Here is a 13008-nt window from a genome sequence, read left to right as displayed (position 1 = left end):
GGGGGGATGGAAGTGTTTGTGGGGAGGATGGAAAAGCTTGTGGGGAGGATGGAAGTTTTTGTGGGGAGGATGGAAATCTTTGTGGGGTGGATGGAAGAGCTTGTTGGAAGGATGGAAGTGCTTGTGGGGAGGATGGAAGTGTTTTTGGGGATGATGGAAGTGCTTGTGGAGAGGATGAAAGAGCTTGTGGGGAGGATGGAAGAGCTTGTGGTGAAGATAGAAGTGCTTGTGGAGAGGATGGAAGTGATTGTGGAAAGGATTGAAGTGCTTGTGGGGAGGATGGAAGTGCTTGTGGGGTGGATGGAAGGGCTTGAAGAGAGGATGGAAGTGCTTGTGGAGAGGATGGAAGTGCTTGTGGAGAGGATGGAAGTGCTTGAAAAGAGGATGGAAGTGCTTGTGGGGAGGATGAAAGTTCTCGTGGAGAGGATGAAAGAACTTCTGGGAAGGATGGAAGAGCTTGTGGGGAGGATGGAAGTGTTTTTGGGGAGGATGGAAGTGCTTGTGGAGAGGATGAAAGAGATTGTGAGGAAAATGGAAGAGCTTGTGGGGAGGATGGAATTGCTTGTGGGGAGGACGGAAGTGCTTGTGGAGAGGATGGAAGTGCTTGTGGAAAAGATTGAAGTGCTTGTGGGGAGGACGGAAGTGCTTCTGGAGAGGATGGAACTGCTTGAAGGGAGGATGGAAGTGCTTGTGGGGAGGATGGAAGTGTTTGTGGGAAGGATAGAAGTCCTTGTGGGGAGGATGGAAGTGCTTGTGGAGAGGATGGAAGTGCTTGCGGAGAGGATAGAAGTGTTTGTGGGTAGGATGGAAGAACTTGTGGGAAGGATGGAAGTGCTTGTGGGGAGGATTGAAGTGCTTGTGGGGAGGATGGAAGTGTTTGTTGGAAGGATGGAAGAGCTTGTGGGGAGGATGGAAGTGCTTGTGGGGAGGAATGAAGTGTTTGTGAGGAGGATAGAAGAGCTTGTGGGGTGGATGGAAGTGCTTGTGGAGAAGAAGAAAGAGCTTGTGGGGAGGATGGAAGAGCTTGTGGGGAGGATGGAAGTTCTTGTGGGGAGGATGAAAGCGCTTGTGGGGAGGATGGATGTGTTTGTGGGGAGGATGGAAGTGGTTGTGGGAAGGATGGAAGTGCTTACAGAGAGGATGGAAGTGCTTGTGGGGAGATTGGAATTGCTTGTGTGGAGGATGGATGAGCTTGTGGGGAGGATGGAAGTGCTTGTGGGGAGGATGGAAGTGTTTGTGGGGAGGATGGAAGAGTTTGTGGAGAGGATGGAAGTGCTTGAGAGGAGGATGGAAGTGCTTGTGGGGGGGATGGACGAGCTTGTGGGGGGTATGGAAGAGCTTGTGGGGAGGATGGAAGTGCTTGTGGGGAGGATGGAAGTGCTTGAGAGGAGGATGGAGTTGCTTGTGGGGGGGATGGAAGTGCTTGTGGAGAGGATGAAAGAGCTTGTGGGGAGGATGGAAGAGCTTGTGGGGGGGGATGGAAGAACTTGTGGGGAGGATGGAAGTGCTTGTGGGGAGGATGGAAGTGTTTGTTGGGGGGATGGAAGTGTTTGTGGGGAGGATAGAAGAGCTTGTGGGGAGGATGGAAGTGCTTGTGGGGAGGATGGAAGTGTTTGTAGGGAGGATGGAAGAGCTTGTGGGGAGGATGGAAGTGCTTGAGAGGAGGATGGAAGTGCTTGTGAGGGGGATGGAAGTGCTTATGGAGAGGATGAAAGAGCTTGTGGGGAGGATGGAGGAGCTTGTGGGGAGGATGGAAGTGCTTGTGGGGAGGATGGAAGAGCTTGTGGGGGGGATGGAAGAACTTGTGGGGAGGATGGAAGTGCTTGTGGGGAGGATGGAAGTGTTTGTGGGGGGGATGGAAGTGTTTGTGGGGAGGATGGAAGAGCTTGTGGGGAGGATGGAAGTTTTTGTGGGGAGGATGGAAATGTTTGTGGGGAGGATGGAAGAGCTTGTGGGGAGGATGGAAGTGCTTGTGGGGAGGATGGAAGTGTTTTTGGGGATGATGGAAGTGCTTGTGGAGAGGATGAAAGAGCTTGTGGGGAGGATGGAAGAGCTTGTGGTGAGGATGGAAGTGCTTGTGGAGAGGATGGAAGTGCTTGTGGAGAGGATGGAAGTGCTTGTGGAAAGGATTGAAGTGCTTGTGGGGAGGATGGAAGTGCTTGTGGGGTGGATGGAAGTGCTTGTGGAGAGGATGGAAGTGCTTGTGGAGAGGATGGAAGTGCTTTTGGAGAGGATGGAAGTGCTTGAAAAGAGGATGGAAGTGCTTGTGGGGAGGATGAAAGTTCTCGTGGAGAGGATGAAAGAACTTCTGGGGAGGATGGAAGAGCTTGTAGGGAGGATGGAAGTGTTTTTGGGGAGGATGGAAGTGCTTGTGGAGAGGATGAAAGAGCTTGTGGGGAAGATGGAAGAGCTTGTGGGGAGGATGGAATTGCTTGTGGGGAGGACGGAAGTGCTTGTGGAGAGGATGGAAGTGCTTGTGGAGAAGATTGAAGTGCTTGTGGGGAGGACGGAAGTGCTTCTGGAGAGGCTGGAACTGCTTGAAGGGAGGATGGAAGTGCTTGTGGGGAGGATGGAAGAGCTTGTGGGTAGGATGGAAGTGCTAGTGGGGAGGATTGAAATGCTTGTGGGGAGGATGGAAGTGTTTGTGGGGAGGATAAAAGTGCTTGTGGGAAGGATGGAAGTGCTTGTGGAGAGGATGGAAGTGCTTGCGGAGAAAATGGAAGTGCTTGTGGGTAGGATGGAAGAACTTGTGGAAAGGATGGAAGTGCTTGTGGGGAGGATTGAAGTGCTTGTGGGGAGGATGGAAGTGTTTGTGGGAAGGATGGAAGTGCTTACAGAGAGGATGGAAGTGCTTGTGGGGAGAATGGAAATGCTAGTGTGGAGGATGGAAGAGCTTGTGGGGAGGATGGAAGTGCTTGTGGGGAGGATGGAAGTGTTTGTTGGGAGGATGGAAGAGCTTGTGGGGAGGATGGAAGTGCTTGAGAGGAGGATGGAAGTGCTTGTGGGGGGGATGGAAGTACTTGTGGAGAGGATGATAAAGCTTGTGGGGAGGATGGATGAGCTTGTGGGGGTATGGAAGAGCTTGTGGGGAGGATGGAAGTGCTTGTGGGGAGGATGGAAGTGCTTGAGAGGAGGATGGAAGTGCTTGTGGGGGGGATGGAAGTGCTTGTGGAGAGGATGAAAGAGCTTGTGGGGAGGATGGAAGAGCTTGTGGGGGGGATGGAAGAACTTGTGGGGAAGATGGAAGTGCTTGTGGGGAGGATGGAAGTGTTTGTGGGGGGGATGGAAGTGTTTGTGGGGAGGATGGAAGAGCTTGTGGAGAGGATGGAAGTGCTTGTGGGGAGGATGGAAGTGTTTGTAGGGAGGATGGAAGAGCTTGTGGGGAGGATGGAAGTGCTTGAGAGGAGGATGGAAGTGCTTGTGGGGGGGATGGAAGTGCTTATGGAGAGGATGAAAGAGCTTGTGGGGAGGATGGATGAGCTTGTCGGGAGGATGGAAGTGCTTGTGGAGAGGATGGAAGTTTTTTTGCGGAGGATGGAAGTGTTTGTGGGGAGGATGGAAGAGCTTGTGGGGAGGATGGAAGTGCTTGTGGGGAGCATGGAAGTGTTTTTGGGGATGATGGAAGTGCTTATGGAGAGGATGAAAGAGCTTGTGGGGAGGATGGAAGAGCTTGTGGTGAGGATGGAAGTGCTTGTGGAGAGGATGGAAGTGCTTGTGGAAAGAATTGAAGTGCTTGTGGGGAGGATGGAAGTGCTTGTGGGGTGGATGGCAGGGCTTGAAGAGAGGATGGAAGTGCTTGTGGGGAGGATGGAAGTGCTTGTGGAGAGGATGGAAGTGCTTGAAAAGAGGATGGAAGTGCTTGTGGGGAGGATGAAAGTGCTCGTGGAGAGGATGAAAGAACTTCTGGGGAGGATAGAAGAGCTTGTGGGGAGGGCGGAAGTGTTTTTGGGGAGGATGGAAGTGCTCGTGGAGAGGATGAAAGAACTTCTGGGGAGGATGGAAGAGCTTGTGGGGAGGATGGAAGTGTTTTTGGGGAGGATGGAAGTGCTTGTGGAGAGGATGAAAGAGCTTGTGGGGAAGATGGAAGAGCTTGTGGGGAGGATGGAATTGCTTGTGGGGAGGACGGAAGTGCTTGTGGAGAGGATGGAAGTGCTTGTGGAGAAGATTGAAGTGCTTGTGGGGAGGACGGAAGTGCTTCTGGAGAGGATGGAACTGCTTGAAGGGAGGATGGAAGCGCTTGTGGAAAGGATGGAAGTGCTTGTGGCGAGGATTGAAGTGCTTGTGGGGAGGATGGAAGTGTTTGTGGGGAGGATAGAAGTGCTTGTGGGGAGGATGGAAGTGCTTGTGGAGAGGATGGAAGTGCTTGCGGAGATGATGGAAGTGCTTGTGGGTAGGATGGAAGAACTTGTAGAAAGGATGGAAGTGCTTGTGGGGAGGATTGAAGTGCTTGTGGGAAGGATGGAAGTGTTTGTGGGAAGGATAGAAGTGCTTGTGGGGAGGATGGAAGTGCTTGTAGAGAGGATGGAAGTGCTTGCGGAGAGGATGGAAGTGCTTGTGGGTAGGATGGAAGAACTTGTGGAAAGGATGGAAGTGCATGTGGGGAGGATGGAAGTGCTTGTGGAGAGGATGAAAGAGCTTGTGGGGAGGATGGAAGTGCTTGTGGGGAGGATGGAAGTGCTTGGGGGGAGGATGGAAGTGCTTGTTGTGAGGATGGAAGAGCTTGTGGGGAGGATGGAAGTGCTTGTGGGGAGGATGGAAGAGCTTATGGAGAGGATGGAAGAGCTTGTGGAGAGGATGGAAGTGCTTGTGGGGAGGATGGATGTGCGTGTGGAAAGGATGGAAGTGCTTGTGGGGAGGATAGAAGTGCTTGTGGGGAGGATAGAAGTGCTTGTGGGGAGGATGGAAGTGTTTGTGGGGAGGATAGAAGAGCTTGTGGGGAGGATGGAAGTGCTTGTGGGGAGGATTGAAGTGTTTGTGGAGAGGATGGAAGTATTTGTGGGGAGGAGTGGAGAGGTACTTATGTAACATTATCTAACACAGTGCACAGTTACAAACCCATTACGATTTCAACTTAGATTCAACAGAGCAGAAGAAGTTGTTAAACACATATGGCAAAATCTTACTGAAGCGACCATACGAGTCATAAATACTCATACTCCGCCCAAGTAAAACAGAAACAAGCAACACTTAGTGGGCCAGCCAGAGGCTTAGGGCCAGCGCAGGAATATCCCTGCAAAAAAAAAAAAAAAAAAAAAAAAAGGTACTTATGTAATCATCTACCTCAGTATCATAGTAAATCTTACTCATAAATATAATCTTACCCTGTTATTTTTAAATTGAATTGTAATTTGATTTATGTCATTTATTGGAAATTATTAATTAAGTTCATTTTTGTTTTCTTAAGTTCATACTAATTATAGAATCATAACTAAGCTATTTAAAGTTATTTATCATCAGATTATTTTACTTTGTGATTATTATTAGTCTTATTATCTTTATTATACATTAATCTTGTCAGTCTTTAATGATTTGTGTTCTCATTTTACATAACTTGTGTATCCTTCCTGGCTATCTGCGGTGATAGCATTTTACATAACTTGTGTATCCTTCCTGGCTATCTACGGTGATAGCATTTTACATAACTTGTGTATCCTTCCTGGCTATCTACGGTGATAGCATTTTTCATAACTTGTGTATCCTTCCTGGCTATCTACGGTGATAGCATTTTACATAACTTGTGTATCCTTCCTGGCTATCTACGGTGATAGCATTTTACATAACTTGTGTATCCTTCCTGGCTATCTACGGTGATAGCATTTTGATGGATTTCATAGCATCTACGGCGATGCAATGTGTATTTGCATTTATTGTTGTGTTTTGCTATAATTACTTTATATTTACAGCAGACTTAGTATTTAACTGTTCTGTAATTGCTTGTCTTATTGTATTGTGACCCCATTGCATCTACATGCAAGCTGATATTGATTTTGATCTAAATCTTCTGTCTCATATCTACACCAACCAGCACATTGATCACTACTACTGCAGGTATCACTCAGAAAATCTTGCAAAAAAAACTAACTCCAAAATAGCACCCGCTTATCAGTTTACAACCAAAATGTCAGATCACTTGGTAAACATTTTGATGATATAAATGCTATACTCACAGCACTAGATTCTAAATTACCGTTCATTATTTTAACAGAAACCTGGCTAAGTAAAGACTATACCCAACTCTACAATTTAGCTGGTTATAAAGCCATTCACAACTGCAGGTCTAACAAAGAAGGAGGTGGTAAAGCTATATATTACCAAGAACCTTCATCTGCAATAGTGTCATTAGTGATAGAGACGACTATTGTGAATATACCTTTGCCAAGTTCTCCAGTAAACCCCTTAATCCTCCTTGACTATCCGTGCTATCTATAGACTTCCCAATACTAATATTGCTTCATTCTCAGATAATCTAAAGAATATTATCATAAATAACAATCTCAACAAAAATCACATCATTCTAGGAGAAGACTTCAATATTCACCTTGGTCAACAAAATAGCCCTTGAGTCGACAATTTCCTAAACAGCATGAACTCCTGTATGCTAATCCTCATAATCACCAAACCCACCCGAATCACTCAAACATCCGCTACTATCTACTACTACTACTATCCGCTACTGAGGGAGCCGGTCGGCCGAGCGGACAGCACACTGGACTTGTGATCCTGTGGTCCTGGATTCGATCCCAGGCGCCGGCGAGAAACAATGGGCAGAGTTTCTTTCACCCTATGCCCCTGTTACCTAGCAGTTAAATAGGTACCTGGGTATTGGTCAGTTGTCACGGGCTGCTTCCAGGCCTCCACCCCCAGGTGGAGGCCTGGTCGAGGACCGGGCCGCGGGGACACTAAAACCCCGAAATCATCTAGAGATAACCTCTAAAGATATACCCTAAATCACTTATGGACTAACGTAACAACTCCCCTTACATCTGGAATAATCTTTGACAGAACTTCTGACCACTATCCTACCTTACTCATAGCAAGCATAGACATAACACCACCATAAAGCAAGAAACTTACATTCAGGCTGCACAGTGAAGCAGCAATTGGCAACCTCACAAATTCATTTCACAATATTAACTGGGAATCTGAATTCAATAATACACAGGATATAAATTCATTAGCTAAACTCTTCCTCGCCAAAACTCTATGCCTCTACAACACTCATTGTCCCCTCCTTACCAAACGAGTAACTGACAAAAGAATAAACAATCCTTGGCTCACAAGTGGCATTTTCAAATCAATCAACAAGAAACATGAATATCAAAAGAAACTTAGGATTGGCCTAGTTACAAAAGAAGTAGTTGAAAGGTGTCATGGTAGCGGTCCGCAGAAGTCCATCGATACTTCCGTCCATGGTGCAGCAGGTAGTGGTGAAGGTTGTAGAGGTGTTGGTCTTGAAGTATCCACTGCAGCTTGGCAAGGGACACAGGCATCATGCATGTCCTTTGCTTGACGATCAATGCCAGGAAACCACACCTTTTCTCGTAGCAGCTGTTTGGTCCTAACAAGACCTTGGTGTCCTTGATGTGCAAGCTTCAGAGCACGTTGCTGGAGAACAGCTGGAATGACGATACGAGTACCTCGCAGCACGGTGTCGCGTTGTTGCGTAACACTTAATTCTGTCTGGATGCGTTCAAGTGCTTTGAATGCATCTTGGTCAACTCCTGAGGGTGGGATGCGTGGAAACTTTTTCTTAGTCAATGCATCCACTGTTGCTTGCAGAGTTGGGTCCTCTAGGGTTGCAGTACGGATTTCATCAAGAGTAAGAGCCTTAGGGACTGCATCACAGGTTACAGAGTGTACATATTCCTCGGCAACTTGCTGATGCTTGGTGATGGTGAACCTGTTGACAGGATGTCGACTGATGTAATCAGCGGGATTGCCTGCACCCGGCTTGTATTTCACCGTAAAGTTGTATGGTTGCAGACGAAGAGCCCATCTCTCAATGCGAGCTGGTGGTTTGGACTTTGGATTATTGAAGATGGTCTCTAACGGTTTGTGGTCAGTGACTATCGTGGTGAAGGGTGCACCAAGCAGATACACATTGAAGTGTTCACAGCCCCATACAAGAGCAAGAGGTTCCTTCTCTGTCTGACTGTATCGTTGCTCAACATCTGTGAGAGAACGGCTGGCGTAGGCAATTACTACTCTGGAATCTGGTTGACCAGGTTTGTGTTAGGCTAAAACAGGACCTAATCCAACAGGACTAGCATCCACCGTTAACTCAGTGTCCATTGATGGATCAAAATATGCAGCAGTCGCATTCTCTACTAGTGCATCTTTCACAGCATCAAATGCATTTTGCTCGATATCGCTCCAGTACCATGATGCATTTTTCTTCAGGAGCTCGCGTAGAGGCTTCGTAATGGTAGCAAAATCTGGAATGAAGCGCGAACAGTAGTTTGCCATTCCCAGAAAACTATGTACTTCAGTGGATGTTGAAGGAGGTGCAGCATTCTTGATATCTGCAACTTTCTTAGGATCTGGAGACAGACCTTTGTCACTAAGTACATGTCCAAAGAATTCAATTTTACGTTGATTGAACTTACACTTTGCTCGGCTTAGCGTCAGATTCTTTTCTCGTAAGCGTTGCAATGTTGCACGAAGAGCTTTGTCGTGTTCAGCTTGGGTACGGCCATAAACAATGATGTCATCAGACATGTTGTCAGCATTAGGTATATCTTGCAATACCTGGCTGATGATGTGCTGGAATACCTCGGCAGCACTGTTGATACCAAAACTCAGGCGCTTGTACCTATACAGACCTCGATGTGTCGTAAACGTTGTGATGAATCGACTCTCCTCATCAAGTTCAAGCTGATGATAGCCCTTGTTTAAATCTAACTTGCTGAATACAGTTGCACCATTCAAGCGGTAGATCATATCATCTACAGTCGGTGTAGGATGGCGTTCACGCATTATTGCCTTGTTGGGAACACGCATGTCCACACAAATGCGTATCTCATCTGGATTCTTCGGCTTTGGTGGAGAGACAATTGGGCTTACCCATGGTGTTGGGCCTGTTACTGGTTCAATGATATCTAGTTCCATCAGCCTATCCAGTTCGGCATCGACTTTCTTGCGAGTATGGAATGGTTGTCGGCGATGTGGTTGGGCAACTGGAATTACATCTGGGTTGATATGCAGATGTACTTTGCTATCAGTATAACAACCTATGGATTTAAATCGATCAGAAAATTCAGCAACAATAGCATCAACATTGTTTGCAGATTCCACTGCTACAGCATTAGAAAGCTGAAGTAGCCCCAATTTGGTTGAAGTCTTGTAACTGAGTAGAGACTCCTTTGCATTCCTAACAACATGGAATGTAGTAGTGAGCATTGCATTCTTTGACTTAATCTCTGCAGTGAAAGTTCCAATCATTGGCGAGGCTACCTTTGAAGTATAGGCAGTAGCTTTGCCATTATAGTTCTCAAGCTTTGGGAACTGTTTTTTAAATTTCTCATAGTGGCACTCAGCAATGGTGTCAATGTTTGATCCAGTGTCAATGAGAACTTTGAGACAAATACCAGCAATGTATACACATGTCTCTGGGTTGTTTGGAAGATCATTCCATTCTGTGATTGCTTGTACTCCATAAGTATAATCACATTCACTGTCATCTGAGACTGGTTGTAATGAAATGTTGTCTTGTACATTGTTAACATTCTTGATTTGAGGTGCAATGTTGCGTTTGCCACCTCGACACCTATGACCTGATCCTCGTACAGTGCTTTTATTCACTGACTGTGGTTTCTTGAGTGCGGAACGACACATAGCACCAAAATGACCTAGTCTTCCACACTCATAGCACCTCTTACCTTGTGCAGGACAAACATTACCTTGGTGTGGGTAGTCTCCTCGACAATTGTAACATTTATTTTTTACACCCTCTGATGAGGGTCGTTGTGACTGCTTGAGTCTTGTTCCATGACTCCAGGTGTGATGTGGTTCTCGGCTCAATTTACTGTTAGTTTAGGCATGATATTTTCTTTGATTACGATGTCCTCCCTGAACCTTACATACCTCATCACTGTTAGTAACAGTGGCAGAACCGTTGTTGGCACTGCACTCCATGACACGAGCATCACGTGCAGCATCTTCCATTCGACGAGCAATATCCAGTATCTTGGTAAGAGAACTGTCATCATCAACAAGTTCTAGAGCTCTTCGACGGAGACGTGTAGATGTGCATGTTTCAATTATTTGCTGTTTGATTTTTTTGTCAACATCAGCAAACTCACAATGGGCTGCTAAACCCTGCACACGTGTATGGTATTGATCCACAGTTTCATTAGAGAGTTGTCTGGCTCTCCTGAAATGCATAATTTCCATGGCAGTATTTTGTCTTGGTTTGAAATGCTCTGTTAGTTTGGTTTTGGCAGTGTCATAATCTTTGGCACCACCAGTGTCTTTCAGTGTGTCAAAGATGTCACAAACTTGATCACTTACATAATGAAGTAGAAAGGCACGCTTTCTTTCAGCACTTTTGATGTCAGAAACTATCAACAAATTTTCAAACCTTTTAAGCCATTTGACCCACCTCTGTGACAGGTTTGTCTGGTCACAGTCAGGATCAAATGCAGGAAACTGAGGTATATTTGCCATTTTTTACTGAATAAATGTAAACTTATCACTTAAATGTTCCTCAAAATATTAAACACTTACTGCACTGTATATGTTAGTTAAGAATTCACTGTAATTACTTTAATTTTGCAAAGCACACAAGCATTTTAATGCAAAAGTTCACAACAGTGCATAATATAGCAGCAACTGACTTCTTACCTAGCCCTTGTGTACATGTGTTGTTCCTACTCACAGCAGCACAGCAGTTGTCAGCAGTTGGCACAGCAGTAGTTAGCAGTTGGTACAGCAGTTGGTACAGCAGTTGTCAGCAGTTGGCACAGCAGTTGTCAGCAGTTGGTACAGCAGTCAGTTCGGGGCCTCGTAGCCTGGTGAATAGCGCGCAGGATTCGTAATTCTGTGGCGCGGGTTCGATTCCCGCACGAGGCAGAAACAAAAGAGTCGGTTAGGACAATATCCAATTCTGGCCCCAGACATCACTCGGTACCCCTACTCAAATCCCTGAATATGTTAGACATTAAGTCACTGCACATTCTCTCATGTGTACTATACATATATAAAACGCTAAACTGTAATGCCAATCCTGATCTCAAAAGCTTCAAAGAAGGTTGTAACAGAACCCATGAGCACCACACCAGAAATAAATACAGTTTTGATATTCCTAGAGTACGACTTAATCAAACCAGAAATGCTCTACAAATCAAGGGGCCCAGAATGTGGAATGACCTTCCCAACCATGTTAAAGACAGTACCTCTCTCAACCAGTTTAAGTTAAAAACGAAGCTTTACCTAATAAATTCCCTGTAACCTACCTTACCTCTCTATTGTCAACCCATGTATGTTTTTTGTTTTGTTTTTTTGTTTTTCAAATCAACGCTGTTTTAATGTAATTTTCTGTAATAATTTGTAATTGTATTTGTGCTGTTTTTTCAACAATGTTCCCCCCTCTTTTACCTCTATTTTTATTTGTACTCAACGCATTTTTGTCTTTTTACCCATTAGTTTTAAGCTTTAGTCAGTAGTGTTTTTTCCTGCCCGAAACGCTTTGCGTAATAGTGGCTTTAGGCATTGTATGTACTAGCTCTTATCTATAAAGCCAACAAACTCTGTAAAATCTCTTTATGTATATAACTTTGCCTAAATAAAAATTATTATTATTGTTATTATTATTAAATGGGCAAAGTTTCTTTCACCCTGATTGTCCCTGTTACCTAGCAGTAAATAGGTACCTGGGAGTTAGTCAGCTGTCACGGGCTGCTTCCTGGTGTGTGTGTGTGTGTGTGTGTGTGGTGTGGGGAAAAAAAAAAAAAAAAGTAGTTAGTAAACAGTTGATTGACAGTTGAGAGGCGGGCCGAAAGAGCAAAGCTCAACCCCCATAAAAACACAACTAGTAAACACAGCGTGAAGAATTTTGTAGCACGAAGCGTCGTTTCGTAACCAAAACATCAGGTTTTGTACACATCAAAGCGTCGTTTCGTACACAGCATGGCTCGCAGATTACTCAGTACACAGCTTGAGTCAGCACATAGCTTGGGGTAGCACATAGCATTGGTTAGCACATAGCATCGTTTAGCACACAGCATTGGTTAGCACACAAAATCGGTTAGCATACAGCATCGGGTACGGTGCTCACAGCTCAATAAACAATTCATCAAGGGATGTTATTGTATTTGGGGACTCTCGTTCTAAACGTCATGTTAAACGCCCTACACGATTTGATGATTAATTGTGTTCCTATGTAATGCAAAGTATTTACCTATTATGCTAAACTAAATTTAATACTGTTTGAATAATGCAGATCTCTCATTCAATATTTTGTAACTTTGTATTACAGTTTCTTTCACGTTTGTTTAACATTGCATTTGTATTTTTAACATTGAAATCCTGTGTGGTAAAGATTAAGTTGTTTAAATTCTTTATGTGCTTAATTAATGTTAAATGTATGCAATATCTCTTGATATGTTAATAACTTACTTTGTGTCAATAACTTTGCTTTGTGCTACAAGCATGGTAGACATCCTGTATTCATTCTTTTTAAAGAAAAGGAGGGATGTCATGTTCACAGAAAATGGTATCATCCGTTTTCTATGTGCGGCGGCTGGGACGCCAGAAGAAGGTAAACAATAGAGCGTACAGGACACTACCAGCTTGGAAGCTACTAGTCATGTAATTGTTTAGAAGTATTAAAGTCAGTAACTAAGCGATGGCTTTATATCAACCCTACAACCAAGACTTCCTCAGTAACACACAAACACCATAAAAGGTACTCTTCAATGCTTACCAGTATCATAAGAAAAGAAAAACTTTCCTATTATGAGAATAGATTCAAAGAAGCAAAAGGCAACATTAAAAGCACATGGAAAACCA

This window comes from Procambarus clarkii, chromosome 52 (assembly GCF_040958095.1).
Source record: "Procambarus clarkii isolate CNS0578487 chromosome 52, FALCON_Pclarkii_2.0, whole genome shotgun sequence".
Classification (NCBI taxonomy): Eukaryota; Metazoa; Arthropoda; class Malacostraca; order Decapoda; family Cambaridae; genus Procambarus; species Procambarus clarkii.
Note: the sequence above shows the minus strand (reverse complement) of the source record.